The following is a 12,629-nucleotide window of genomic DNA, read 5'->3' on the forward strand; positions in this document are numbered from 1 at the left end:
TTCTCCACACCCTCTCCTAGGTTTTGTTTTGGATCCTTTGAAATGGTTCAGGGTAACTCTGAAGCCTCCAGGAGTCACTGTGGGGTTGGCATCAATCTGTACACACAGCCTGGAAAGTTACTGGCCGTTAGGTGATGATGAAAGCCCTTGGAGCCAGTGAGGAGAGGAAGGTTGTAGGATGGAGGTTTGATGGAATCCAGTATTTAATAGATGGGAGGTAAAGGATGAATGCGCAAAAGAACTCATGCATGAAATGGAATATTGAGAAGGCGTACTTCCATAGAAGACAAGCAGATGTTTCAAAAGGGAGAGAGTGGCCAAGTAAAGGGGGGACAGAAAACTGTCCATTGGCTCGAGTGGTATGGCCATACTTTGTTGATGTTGTGCTGTGGGGATGAGGTATAAGCCACACTGGAATAAGGCAATAGAGACCTAGAATGGGGAGCCCCATCAAGAAACATGGTGAAAAAGAGGCGTGAGACAGGGCAGTGCTTGCTTGCTTGCTACATCGCTTCAGTCATGTCTGACTCTTTGTGACCCTATGGAATAGAGCCTGCCAGGCTCCTCTGTCCATGGGATTCTCCAGGCGAGAATACTGGAGTGGGCTGGAGACAAGACAGTACAGGGTTTGAAATCATTGTCCTCCTCCTTCTGGCTCATGATACCAGAGGTGAGACACCCGAGCAGGAGAAGACTACGATGTGGTCGTGTCACCTGGGGCTCCAGAGGTTTCATAATGGAGGCAGGATCAGCTCCTTGGACACTGAGACAGATGAGCTGATGTCTGAATGTGTAAGGTAATAATGCTTGGTGGACAAGACAGACTAGAAGTAAAGTCATCTTGGTAAAGGGAATACAGGGTGCAAGAATCTGGTAATCCAAGTATCCAAGTTTTTCTCTGTTATCCCTTCTCTCTGGCCCAAAAGATGTCTCTCCTTCTTTATATACATTGGGGAAGTGTTAATTGCCAAGTATATGTGTTGGGGGCTGGGGAATGGAATATGCAAAGTAGCCATTCAGTGGTGGAGTGTTGTTACAGCAAACGATGCAGTAAATCAGAAGCCATTGGAAAGAAATGGTTAGATATTCAGGTGAAGACATTTTAAGAATCAATACAAGGATTGACAAATCTAACTTGTTCCTTTTTTTTTCTTTTACAGTCAACTTTGACCATTTTCAGATTCTGCGGGCCATTGGTAAAGGCAGTTTTGGAAAGGTAAGAATGGTGGATTTTAAAAAATTTCATCAATTAAATATAAAAGTTCTGACCACTGGACTTATGCTTATGTGCATGTTTGTGAGTTTGTTTTTGTGTTGATTGCTGGGCACTGGGAATTTCCTGTTTGGCAGAAAGATTTGAATTTGCCAAATTTGAAATGTGAAAGGAAGTCTGAATAGTTTCCTTTGGATACGCTGTAATTTCATTCTGAAAATCAAATTACCATGGCTGCCCTGCTTTAGGTGAATTACAATGGTAATTATATCAAGGTTGCTAATGCTATTTTTTCTTTGAGAATCTAAATAAGGAAAGTGGAAAAAACCCACAAATTTATGTGATGGCCAACTGCAGCTTTTTCCTTCAATGTAGGCATTTTATTTAAAAAGTTATTGTGGAAAGCAGACTTAACATGAGATCTGCTTGCTTAAATTTTTAAATGTACAATATACGTATTATTGTTGGCTATACAGAGAACACTCTACTGCAGATCTCTAGAACTTATTCATCCTGCTTGACTGAAACTTTATGCCCATTAGATAGTAATTCCCCATGCCCTCATCCCCTTAGCCCCTGGAAACCAGCATTCCCACGTATACATGGAATCATGCAGTATTTACCTTTCTGTGACTGGTTTATTTCACTTGGAGTAATACCCTCAAGATTTAATCTGTGTTGAATAAAAGTGGCAAGCATGGGCATTCTTGTCGTTCCTGATCTAAAAGGAAAAACTTTCAGCTCTGCACTCGAGTATGACAGTAGTTGTGATTCGTCATATATGGCCTTTTACTATGTTGAAGTATGTTTCTTTTATACTCACTCTGTTGAGAGTTTTTTATCATAAATAAATGTTGAATTTTGTCAAAAGCTTTTTCTGCCTCTATTGAGATGATCAGGTGATTTTTAGCCTTCATTCTGTTAATGTGGTATATCATGCTAATTGATTTGCCAATGTTGAATCATCCTTGCAGCCCTGGAATAAATCCCACTTGAACAGGGTACGTGATCCTTTTAATATATTGTTGAATGCAGTTTGCTAATACTTCGTTGAAGATTTTTTGCAGGTATATTCATCAGGTATATTGGCCTATAATTTTCTTTTTTTGTGTGATCCTTGTTTGGTTTTGGTATCAGGGTAATGCTGACCTTGTAAAATGAGTTTGGAAATGTTCGCTCCTCCACAATTTTTAGGAAGAGTCTGAGAAATATAAGTATTAAACTTTTGGGCATTTGGTAGTATTCACCAGTGAAGCCTTTTCATACTGTTCATGGGGTTCTCATGGCAAGAATACTGAAGTGGTTTGCCATTCCCTTCTCCAGTGGACCACGTTTTGTCAGAACTCTCCACCATGACCTGTCCATCTTGAGTGGCCTTACACGTCATGGCTCATAGTTTCATTGAGTTAGACAAGGCTGTGGTCCATGTGATCAGATTGGTTAGTTTTCTGTAATTGTGGTTTTCATTCTGTCTGCCCTCTGATGGAGAAGGGTAAGAGGTTTATGGAAGCTTCCTGATACCTTAGGAAGCATCACTACAAACAAAGCTAGTGGAGGTAATGGAATTCCAGTTGAGCTATTTCAAATCCTAAAAGATGATGCTGTGAAAGTGCTGCACTCAATATGCCAGCAAATTTGTAAAACTCAGCAGTGGCCACAGAATTGGAAAAGGTCAGTTTTCATTCCAATCCCAAAGAAAGGCAATGCCAAAAAATGCTCAAACTACCACACAATTGCCCTCATCTTACACACTAGCAAAGTAATGCTCAAAATTCTCCAAGCCAGGCTTCAACAGTACATGAACCAGGAACTTCCAGATGTTCAAGCTGGATTTAGAAAAGACAGAAGAACTAGAGATCAAATTGCCCACATCTGTTGGATCGTTGAAAAAGCAAGATAATTCCAGAAATACATCTACGTCTGCTTTATTGACTACACCAAAGCCTTTGACTGTGGATCACAACAAACTGTGGAAAATTCTTCAGGAGATGGGAATACCAGACCACCTGAGCTGCCTCCTGAGAAACCTGTATGAAGGTCAAGAAGCAACAGTTAGAACTGGACATGGAACAACTGAATGGTTCCAAATAGGGAAAGGAGTACGTCAAGGCTGTATATTGTCACCCTGCTTATTTAACTTCTTTGCAGAGTACATCATGCGAAATGCCAGGCTGGATGAAGCACAAGCTGGAATCAAGATTGCTGGGAAAAATATCGATAACCTCAGATATGCAGATGACACCACCCTTATGGCAGAAATCAAAGAACTAAAGATCCTCTTGATGAAAGTGAAAGAGGAGAGTCAAAAAGCTGGCTTAAAGCTCAACATTCAGAAAACTAAGATCATGGCATCCAGTTCCGTCACTTCATGACAAACAGATGGGGAAACAGTGGAAACAGTAACAGACTATTTTTTGGGGCTCCAAAATCACTGCAGATGGTGACTGCAGCCATGAAATTAAAAGACGCTTGCTCCATGGAAGAAAAGCTATGATCAACCTAGACAGCATATTAAAAAGCAGAGACATTACTTTGCCGACAAAGGTCCGTCTAGTCAAAGCTTTGGTTTTTCCAGTAGTCGTGTATGGATGTGAGAATTGGACTATTAAGAAAGCTGAGCGCTGAAAAATTGATGCTTTTGAACTGTGGTGTTGGAGAAGACTCTTGGGAGTTCCTTGGAGGAGACTCAGCCAGTCTCCAGGAGGAGAACCAGCCAGTCAATCCTAAAGGAAATCAGTTCTGAATATTCATTGGAAGGACTGATGCTGAAGCTGAAACTCGAATACTTTGGCCACCTGATGCGAAGAACTGACTCATTGAAAAAGACCCTGATGATGGGAAAGACTGAAGGTTGGAGAAGGGGATGACAGAGGATAAGATGGTTGGATGGCATCACCAATGCAATGGACATGAGTTTGAGTAGGCTCCCGGAGTTGGTGATGGACAGGGAAGCCTGACGTGCTGCACATGGGGTCGCAAAGAGTCAGGCATGACTGAGCGACTGAACTGAACTGATTTGATACTTTCTTATATTTTCTATCTCTGGTGAAGTACTGTCTTTGTTTATCCATTCTTCTCCCAAGTTTAGTGAGCATCTTTATGACCAATATTTTGAACTCTGTTTCAGCTAAACTACTTATCTCACTTTCATTATGGGTTTTTTAACTGGTAGTTGTATCTTTTCCTTTTATTTGAAATATATTTCTTTCTCTCCTCATTTTGCTTGACTGTCTGTGTTTGTATCAAATATTAGGTGAAGCAGCTATCTCTGCCAGTCTTGAAATACTGGCCTTATGAAGGAGATCAATTTTATTGCTTAACCTTGCCCTAGCTCTTGATTATCTCTTAAATGTTTGTGATTATCTTAGCTCTGTGACTTATTCTTCACAGTTCCCAGTTGTTGAAGGTGTGCCAAGACCTGTGAGTGTTCCAGAGAGTGGAATTTCAGTTAGCCCTTAGTTTAGGCTGATTAGAAGCTGGACCTGTAGGCCACACCTCTTAAGTTATGCCACTATATATAGTAATATAGAACTGCAATTGTAAGCCTTGCTGGCCTTCACACCAGATGATCTACACATGTCTCCTTGGTGACAGCCGCAAAAATCAGGGCTCCAGATGAGTGTTTGATCTAATTTCTGGGCTTCTCTAGTGGTTCAGTTGGTAAAGAATCTGCCTGCAATGCAGGAGACCTGGGTTCACTCCCTGGATCTGGAAGATCCCCTGGGGGAGGAAATGGCAGCCCACTTCAGTACTCTTGCCTGGAGAATTCCATGGACAGAGGAGCCAGGAAGGCTATAGTCCATGGGATCGCAGAGTCAGACACGACTGTGCGACTTTCACTTTCACTGGGAGTTACCAGGGAGCTGCAGTGAGTTCAAGGGAGTACACAAAGACATCCCCTAGACCCCTTCCACAGCCTGTAAATGTATGGAAAACTGGAAGCCTGTCCCTCGGGCTGAAGCTCCAAGACAGGTAGATAGGCTTTTTTCACTGGAAGTCTGGGGCTACATTCTCAGTTGACTGTACAGTGACTGGAGTATGGGGGCCTGCCAAGAATAGTCTCTCTGGTTTTCTCAGACCCATGGGGCCCCAAAATACAATTCCCCCTGGACAGCAGAGCCAGATGCTCAAGGGGCATCCCCTGTGTGGCCTGCATGCACCTACTGGCTCTGGCAGGGCTGAGATGCGGCATGAGGGTGAGGCATGAACACTGGTGCTAGAAAGGAAGAGGATAAGAATGGCACCAGGAAGACTCCCAGCCGATTCCTGCCCCTCCAGCAGAGATTTAAGGTTAGTAAATGAATCTCCTTCACATGTGATCTAAACCTAGGCCTCTTTGTTGCTTTTGCACTGGGCCCAGGGTAAGTGTAGCCCTATATTCTTCCAGGTGTAAATCCTGCTGGGTTTCAAAGCCAGACCTTTTGGAGGCTCTCCTTATCAGTGCTGGTTCCAAGGGTTGGAACGCCTGATGTAGGCACAAACCCCTGGCTCTTTGGAGTGAAGTTTCCTATTTGTGAGCTCCCTCCCAATTTCACCAATTTCAGGTGACCAGGCTGGGGGTGGAGTGTTTTTTTTTTTTTTTTTTTTTTTTTTGCGAGATCACATCTCTGCTTCTCCTTCCCGTCTCGATGTGGCTTTTTTATCCTTTATTGTGGAGAAGCTCTTCAGCTAGTTTTCAGGTCATTCTCATAGGAATTTTTCCATGTGTAGTTGTAAATTTATTGTGTCCTTGGAAGGAGATGAACCAGGACCTTCCTACACCACCATCCTGAACCACCTCCTTCCTTGGTCTCAGTCTTCACTGATTATAACAATCTAGTTGTTTTATCCATTTCTGAGCCAGTTGTACAAAATCTCCAACTCTGATCCTAGAGTTGTTTCTTCTTCCTTTAATTCTGTCAGTTTTCCTTCTGACACTTTGAAGGTCTGTTATTAGGTTCATACAGATTTATAGTTGTTATAACCTCATGATGGGTTGACCTTTTTATCATTGTTAAATGTTCTTTTCTATCTCTGCTAATAATCTTTTTTTTTTGAAGCTATTTTTTCTGAAATTCATATAGTTATTCTAGTCTACATGGCATATATTTTTCCATGCATTTTCTTTCATTCTATCTGTGTCTTTATATTTGACATAAATCTCTTGGATAGTTAGGTCTTGTGTGTATGCTTGCTAAGTTGCTTGAATTGTATCCAACTCTTGGCGACCCTATGGACTGTAACCCGCCTGTCTCCCCTGTCATGGGATTCTCCAGGTGAGAGTACTGGAGTGGGTTGCCATTCCCTTCTCCAGGAATCTTCCCAACCCAGGGATTGAACCTGCATCTTTTACATCTCCTGCATTGCCAGGCAGGTTCTGTACCACCAGCACCACCTGGGAACTTGTTTCTTTTTAAATCTGTCTGGCAATCTCTACCTTTTAGCCTATTCACAGTAAATGTAGTTATTGATTTGGTTTCAATTAGGCTTAGCTTGGTTTTATTTGCTCTTGTTCTCTCTTTTGTTCTTTGGTTTCTCTCTTCCTGTTTTGTTTTAGATTAACCGAAGATTTAGAATCTCCATTTATCTCATGACTTGCAGTCATGCTTCCTTGTTTTAAAATTGATGCTCTAGACATTATAGTACATATCCTCAGGGCTTCCCCTGTGGCTCAGCTGGTAAAGAATCTGCCTGCAATGTGGGAGACCTGGGTTCAGTCCTTGGGTTGGGAAGATCCCCTGGAGAAGGGAAAGGCTACCCACTCCAGTATTCTGGCCTGGAGAATTTCATGGACTGTATAGTCCATGGGGTTGCAAAGTTGGACACGACTGAGCAACTTTCACCTCACAGTTTATTTCAATCTGCTTAGAGTTAATATTTTATACTTCACATAAAATCTAAAAACCTGGCAACTGTATAGATCTATTTACCACACCTGTCAACTCTTATACTATACTTGTCATATGTGTTATAGTTTATAAACCATAAATTTCCAATACAATATTATAGTCTGTTGCTTTAAGTGCATATAAATATATACATATATAATGTATATGTAAAATATATTATATATATTTTTAAATATGTGGGGTTTTTTGGCCTTTAAAAAATTAGAAGGAAAATAGCCCTTAATAATTACTCATAACTTTCATGAAGGTATGAATTTCCCTCTGGTAACCTTTAGTATTTTATGTGGCACAAATCTCCAATCAATGCATCCTCTTAATTGTATTTTATCTGAAACTCCAATTGCTTTGGCCACCTGATGTGAAGAGCTGACTCACTGGAAAAGACCCTGATGCTGGGAAAGATTGAGGGCAGGAGAAGAAGGGGATGACAGAGGATGAGATGGTTGGATGGCATCACCGACTCAATGGACATGAGTTTGAGTAAACTCCGGGAGTTGGTGATGGACAGGGAGGCCTGGCATGCTGCAGTCCATGGGGTCGCAAAGAGTCAGAGCTGAACTGCATTTATTTATGAACTGAAATGCATTTATTTCACTTTTCTTGAGGACTATTTCTACTGGATACAGATTATTGGGTTGACAGCTTTTTCTTCATTGCTTTAAAGATTTTGTGCCATTGTCAACTGACTGACCTCTGTGCTTTCTGCTGGGAGGTCATTAATCTGAATCATTATTATCTGATAGTAATATGTCACATCCATCTCTCTCTTTTCAAGATTTTCCTTTAATCTTTGACTTTCAGCAGTTTGACTATGATATTCCTAGGTATAAGTTCTGGATTAAAAGAAAACAGTTTCTCTTTTCTTAGATTTCCCATATTTTCATTTATTTCCACTATATTGCCCTTTACACCATGCAGCTTAGTCTTAGTCATAAGAGCTGTTTTCATATCCTTTATTCTATTTCCAACATCTGGGTCATCTTAAGATTCACCTTAATTAAGGATGGGTCACATTTTCCTCGTTCTTTATATGCTGAATAATTTGGGGTTGCATCCTGGATATCGCATATGTTATGTTGTATAGACTTTGGATTGTGTTGTATTTCTTTGAAAATATATTTTTAATAAGAAGTTACCTTGGTTGGATTTATACTGCTTACTCTCTTCTTGGGCATGCACACAGATCTCAGTTCCTTTCTTTTTTTCTTCTGCTCTGTACTGCTTACAGTCTGCTCTATACATGTGATTTTTAGGGGTCAGCCAGAGGCGTGGACAGAGTTTATGTGCTGTGTTTGAGGTTCTTCTCTAGATTTCTTAGAATAAGAGTTATGATCCAGAGAATTTAGAAAGCTGGCCTATAGTCCCGTGGGGGAGGGCTGAACTTCAGCAACAACAACAAAACATGTAAAAAATTCTGTTAAATCATTGCTTTCTGTTGTCGCTTATCCTAGTGTTGAACATTTTGTGGCTGAAGAAAACTTGAAGCAGCTCCCTTAATCCATAACACAATTGACACCACATAGAGGTGTATCATTTTACCCTCGAGTCAGTGGTGATCTTGGCCCTGAGTCCTTTGTACCCTTTCTTGTCAGTACTATCAGATCTGTTAGCCTGGGCCCTCCTGAGTTATTACTTGATTATATCCTGAAAGCTTTCTTTTCCTTTTCTGTCTTTATCTGTGCCGCTATTTGGCTGCTGGCTTGGTTCTCAGAACCTGTAGTTCAGAGCATAAATATATTCAAACTTTGGTTATAGTGGGTGTTCTGAAGAAAAATACAAGCTTTCTAGAGGAGACTTTATTTTTAAGTCACTCATAGGTTCTGGCAATTTCTTGATGACACCCAGATTCATGTAAATGTACACAAACATCCAGTATTCAGGATGAGATTACTTCAAGGCAATCAAACAAAGCTCTGTTCTGGTCAAAATACCAAATAACTACTGCCTTTCATGGTCAATGTAGATGAGCCTACATGACTATTATGAGACTCAAGGTGGAAGTGTGCTGGGCTAGGATGAAGAAAACCACCCTCCTACTATTGAATGGGTACTTTGGCTTTGCTTTCAGCCTTTGGTGGGTTTGATAGCTGGCATTTATTAAGAGTTTTCAAGAAAGACATTTCATTGTTAAAGTATGACAATAGCCTTGGTTATCAGGAAAAAGCACATGTGAATTTGCAGAAATCTTATTTGACTTTCATGCGGGGGCTAGATTGTGCTTCCCCAGTGAAGCACCAAAGTAAACAGCTGCGGGCAATCCTTTGGTTTTAGCAAGAATTTACTGAAGGGTTTTATAACACTTTTCTGACTAAATTCTAGGACAGTTGAGGCATGGCAGATGAATTTCTACATATCTCAGTGGAAACACTTTAGATCTGGGAAACAGGCTGACTCTGATATGCTTTAGTTGTGCTTACTTGGGATAGTGAATTAACCACTCTTAAGCTTAGTTTTCTCATCTGTAAAAAGAAAAGGGAATGGTGAATCAGTGGACTCTAAAGGCTGTTGTTTTCAACTGTCCAGCATGTTTTTCACGTCCCCTTTTTTTTTTTTTTTTATCACAATAGCATCTCTTTTCTTCAGAAAACACCTCCTCCACCCCATGTGGACATTTCAGTCCCTGTGATGCCCCCCTCACCTTCTGAGATCGGTGTGTGATGTGGTTGTGCCAGCCACTTAGGCCATATTCCTAGACCAGTGCTTGGTCCACGGAGTGGCTGTGTGACCCAAACAGAGCCATTCAGAATCCTTCCACGGAATCGGAGGTGAAAGACTTCTTGTCACCCTGTCATGAGCGATGTGTGTAAGAAAACAGATCTGCAAGAGTTGGTGACCATTTTTCTCAGGCACAAGGACTCACCCCCATGTGGGACCTCCATGTATAGGGTGCCTTGAAGGCAGCTGAGGGTCTGAGAAGCTGATGCTTATATGCACAGTCCCCTGTCCATCATTGAGGGAGGGCTGCTTTAAGCCACATTGCCTCTCCTGCGCTTTTGGCTTGCCCCATTCAGGGCAGACCCTGATGCTGGGAAAGACTGAAGGCAGGAGTAGAAGGGGGACGACAGAGGATGCGATGGTTAGATGGCCTTACCAACTCAATGGACATGAATTTGGGTAAACTCTGGGAGTTGGTGATAGACAGGGAGGCGTGGCGTGCTGCAGTCCATGGGGTCACAAAGAGTCGGACATGACTGAGCGACTGAACTGAACTGAACCTTGTTTGGCAAAGTGATAGCTCTGCTTTGAAGCACTACTACAAGCAAAGCTGGAGGTGATGGAGAAGATCACGTTGGGCTCCCAGTATTTGCACCCTGGAGAGTCTTGGCTGACTCACAATCATTGTCCTAGGAACTGAACCCTTTTACCATCCTTGTCTTCTTAAAGCTCAGTGTGCTGGGCCTTATTATCTCCATTTTACACATGATGCGTCAGAAGCCTGGAGAAGACGCCCCTGCCACCAGCCTGTTTTGTTCCCACATGTCCCTCCCAAATACAGAAGTTAGGAAGAAAGTAGCTTTAGTCACATGTGTATTAGCAAGAAACCATGAGAGTCAGGAGGAGAGAGTCCATCAACATCCAAAAACATTGGACATTTGCTTTGGGAAGGAACAAAATGTTGGAGAGAGAGCATGAGCTTTCGAGATGGGGAAGCCTGAGCTCAGATTCTGGTCCTGCTGCTTCTAGCCGCATGAACTTAGACTAGTCATAAATTTTCTGCAAACCTCTGTTTTCTCTCCAAAAAAAATGAGAATGCCCATTTTTGTCGTTATTATGTTCATAGTTTCCTTATCCTTGAACATAGAGAACACATGAGTAATATTCCTGTAGAAGTCCTTGTTTGCTAATTTCATCACTGGTGCCATTTCTGGGTCTGTTTCTCTTTATTAATTTCCCTCCTTCTTATGGGCCATATTTTCCTGCTTCTTTTCATGTCTAGGAATTTTTTGGACACGGGAAAGTCCAATTTTACTTTATATTTTTATTTCCCTGGTGGCTTAGATGGTAAAGAATCTGCCTGCAATGCGGGAGACCCAGGTTTGATCCCTGGGTGGGGAAGATTCCCTGGAGAAGGGAATGGAAACCCACTCCAGTATTCTTGCCTGGAAAACCCCATGGGCAGAGGAGCCTGGCAGGCTTTGAAGAGTCGAACATGACTGAGCAACTAATGCTTTCATAGTTGATTTATAATGTTAAGCTTCAGGTGCCCAAAATAATGATTTGATGTTTTCATAGATTATAGTCCATTTGCAATTATAAAGTGTTGGTTATAGCCCCTGTGCCATACATTATATCCTTGTGTCTTATTTATTTTGTACCCAGTAGCATGTCCCTCTTAATTCCCTTGCCTTCTCTTTCCCTTCCCCCTACCCAGCTTTCCTGTGGTAGCCACTCAAATAGAACTCATAGAAATGAGAACTACAATATATGAAATGAAGTATTCATTGGATGGGATATTAACAGCAGATCAGGCAGAGGATGAGATGGTTAGATAGCATCACCATCTCAATAGACATGAATTTGAGCAAACTCTGGGAGATAGTGGAGGATAGAGGAGCCTGGCGTGTTGCAGTCCATGGAGTTGCAAAGAGTTGGACCCAACTTAGTGACTGAATAACAACAGTGAATGCAGTGTGGAAGAAAAGGTTAGTGAACTTGAAGATATAGCAGTGGAAGCTATACAAATGAAGTACTGAGGAAAAAATTAACAGAGCTTCAGTAACTTATGGGCTTCCCTTGTGGCTCTGCTGGTAAAGAATCCCCCTGCCTGCAATGTGGGAGACCTGGGTTCAACCCCTGGACTGGGAACATCCCCTGGAGAAGGGAAAGATTACCAACTCCAGTATTCTGGCCTGGAGAATTCCATGGACTATACAGTCCATGGGGTCACAAACAGTCAGACACAACTGAGTGACTTTCACTTTCACTTCACTTTCAGTGACTTATGGAACAAAATGCAGTGATTTACCATATGTGTAATTGGAGTTTCAGAAGGAGGGATGGGCATATAAGATACATTTGGAGAAATAATGGTTTATTTGTTTAAATGATGAAAATGATAAAATCATATCCAGAAAGTTCAACCAACTCCAAACAAAAGGAACACAAGGAAGGAAAACATCATCAAAGATCATCATAGTCAAATTAATAAATAGCTTATAACCATTAATAGAAAATCTTGAAATGAACCAGGGGACAAAAGGACACATTGTGTTTGGAAATGGAAGCTATGCAAGCCAAAGATAGTGGAACAGCATTTTTTAAGTGATAATAGAGAAGAACCATCAATCTAGAAATCTGTATTGAATCGAACAAAAATACCTTTCTGAAATGAAGACTTTAAAAGAAGGAAAGAATGCTCAGAGTGATCTTCAAAGTTTACTGTGAAAACAAGGGGCAGAGACCATACAACTCCCGGACCTGGCATATGGTTGGCATTTTTCATATGCGTTCCATGTCATCTTGGCTCTGGGTTATGTGGTGGGTTCTGGAAATGTTTGGGTAGCCACCTGGAGGGATCAGGGGAAGAC

General features: G+C 41.6%; 1 protein-coding gene across 1 annotated transcript in view; it reads left to right on the plus strand.

Annotated features, from left to right (window-relative positions):
- Positions 1-1,164: 1,164 nt before the first annotated feature.
- The window catches only part of STK32B (serine/threonine kinase 32B), a 277,362-nt gene continuing 265,897 nt past the window's right edge, over positions 1,165-12,629 (plus strand). Inside the window, exon 1 of the mRNA XM_061145161.1 lies at positions 1,165-1,216. The gene's annotated coding sequence lies outside the window, so the exon portion shown is untranslated. The remainder of the gene's footprint in view (positions 1,217-12,629) is intronic.

The sequence above is a fragment of the Dama dama genome, chromosome 6 (assembly GCF_033118175.1).
Source record: "Dama dama isolate Ldn47 chromosome 6, ASM3311817v1, whole genome shotgun sequence".
In the NCBI taxonomy this organism is placed as follows: Eukaryota; Metazoa; Chordata; class Mammalia; order Artiodactyla; family Cervidae; genus Dama; species Dama dama.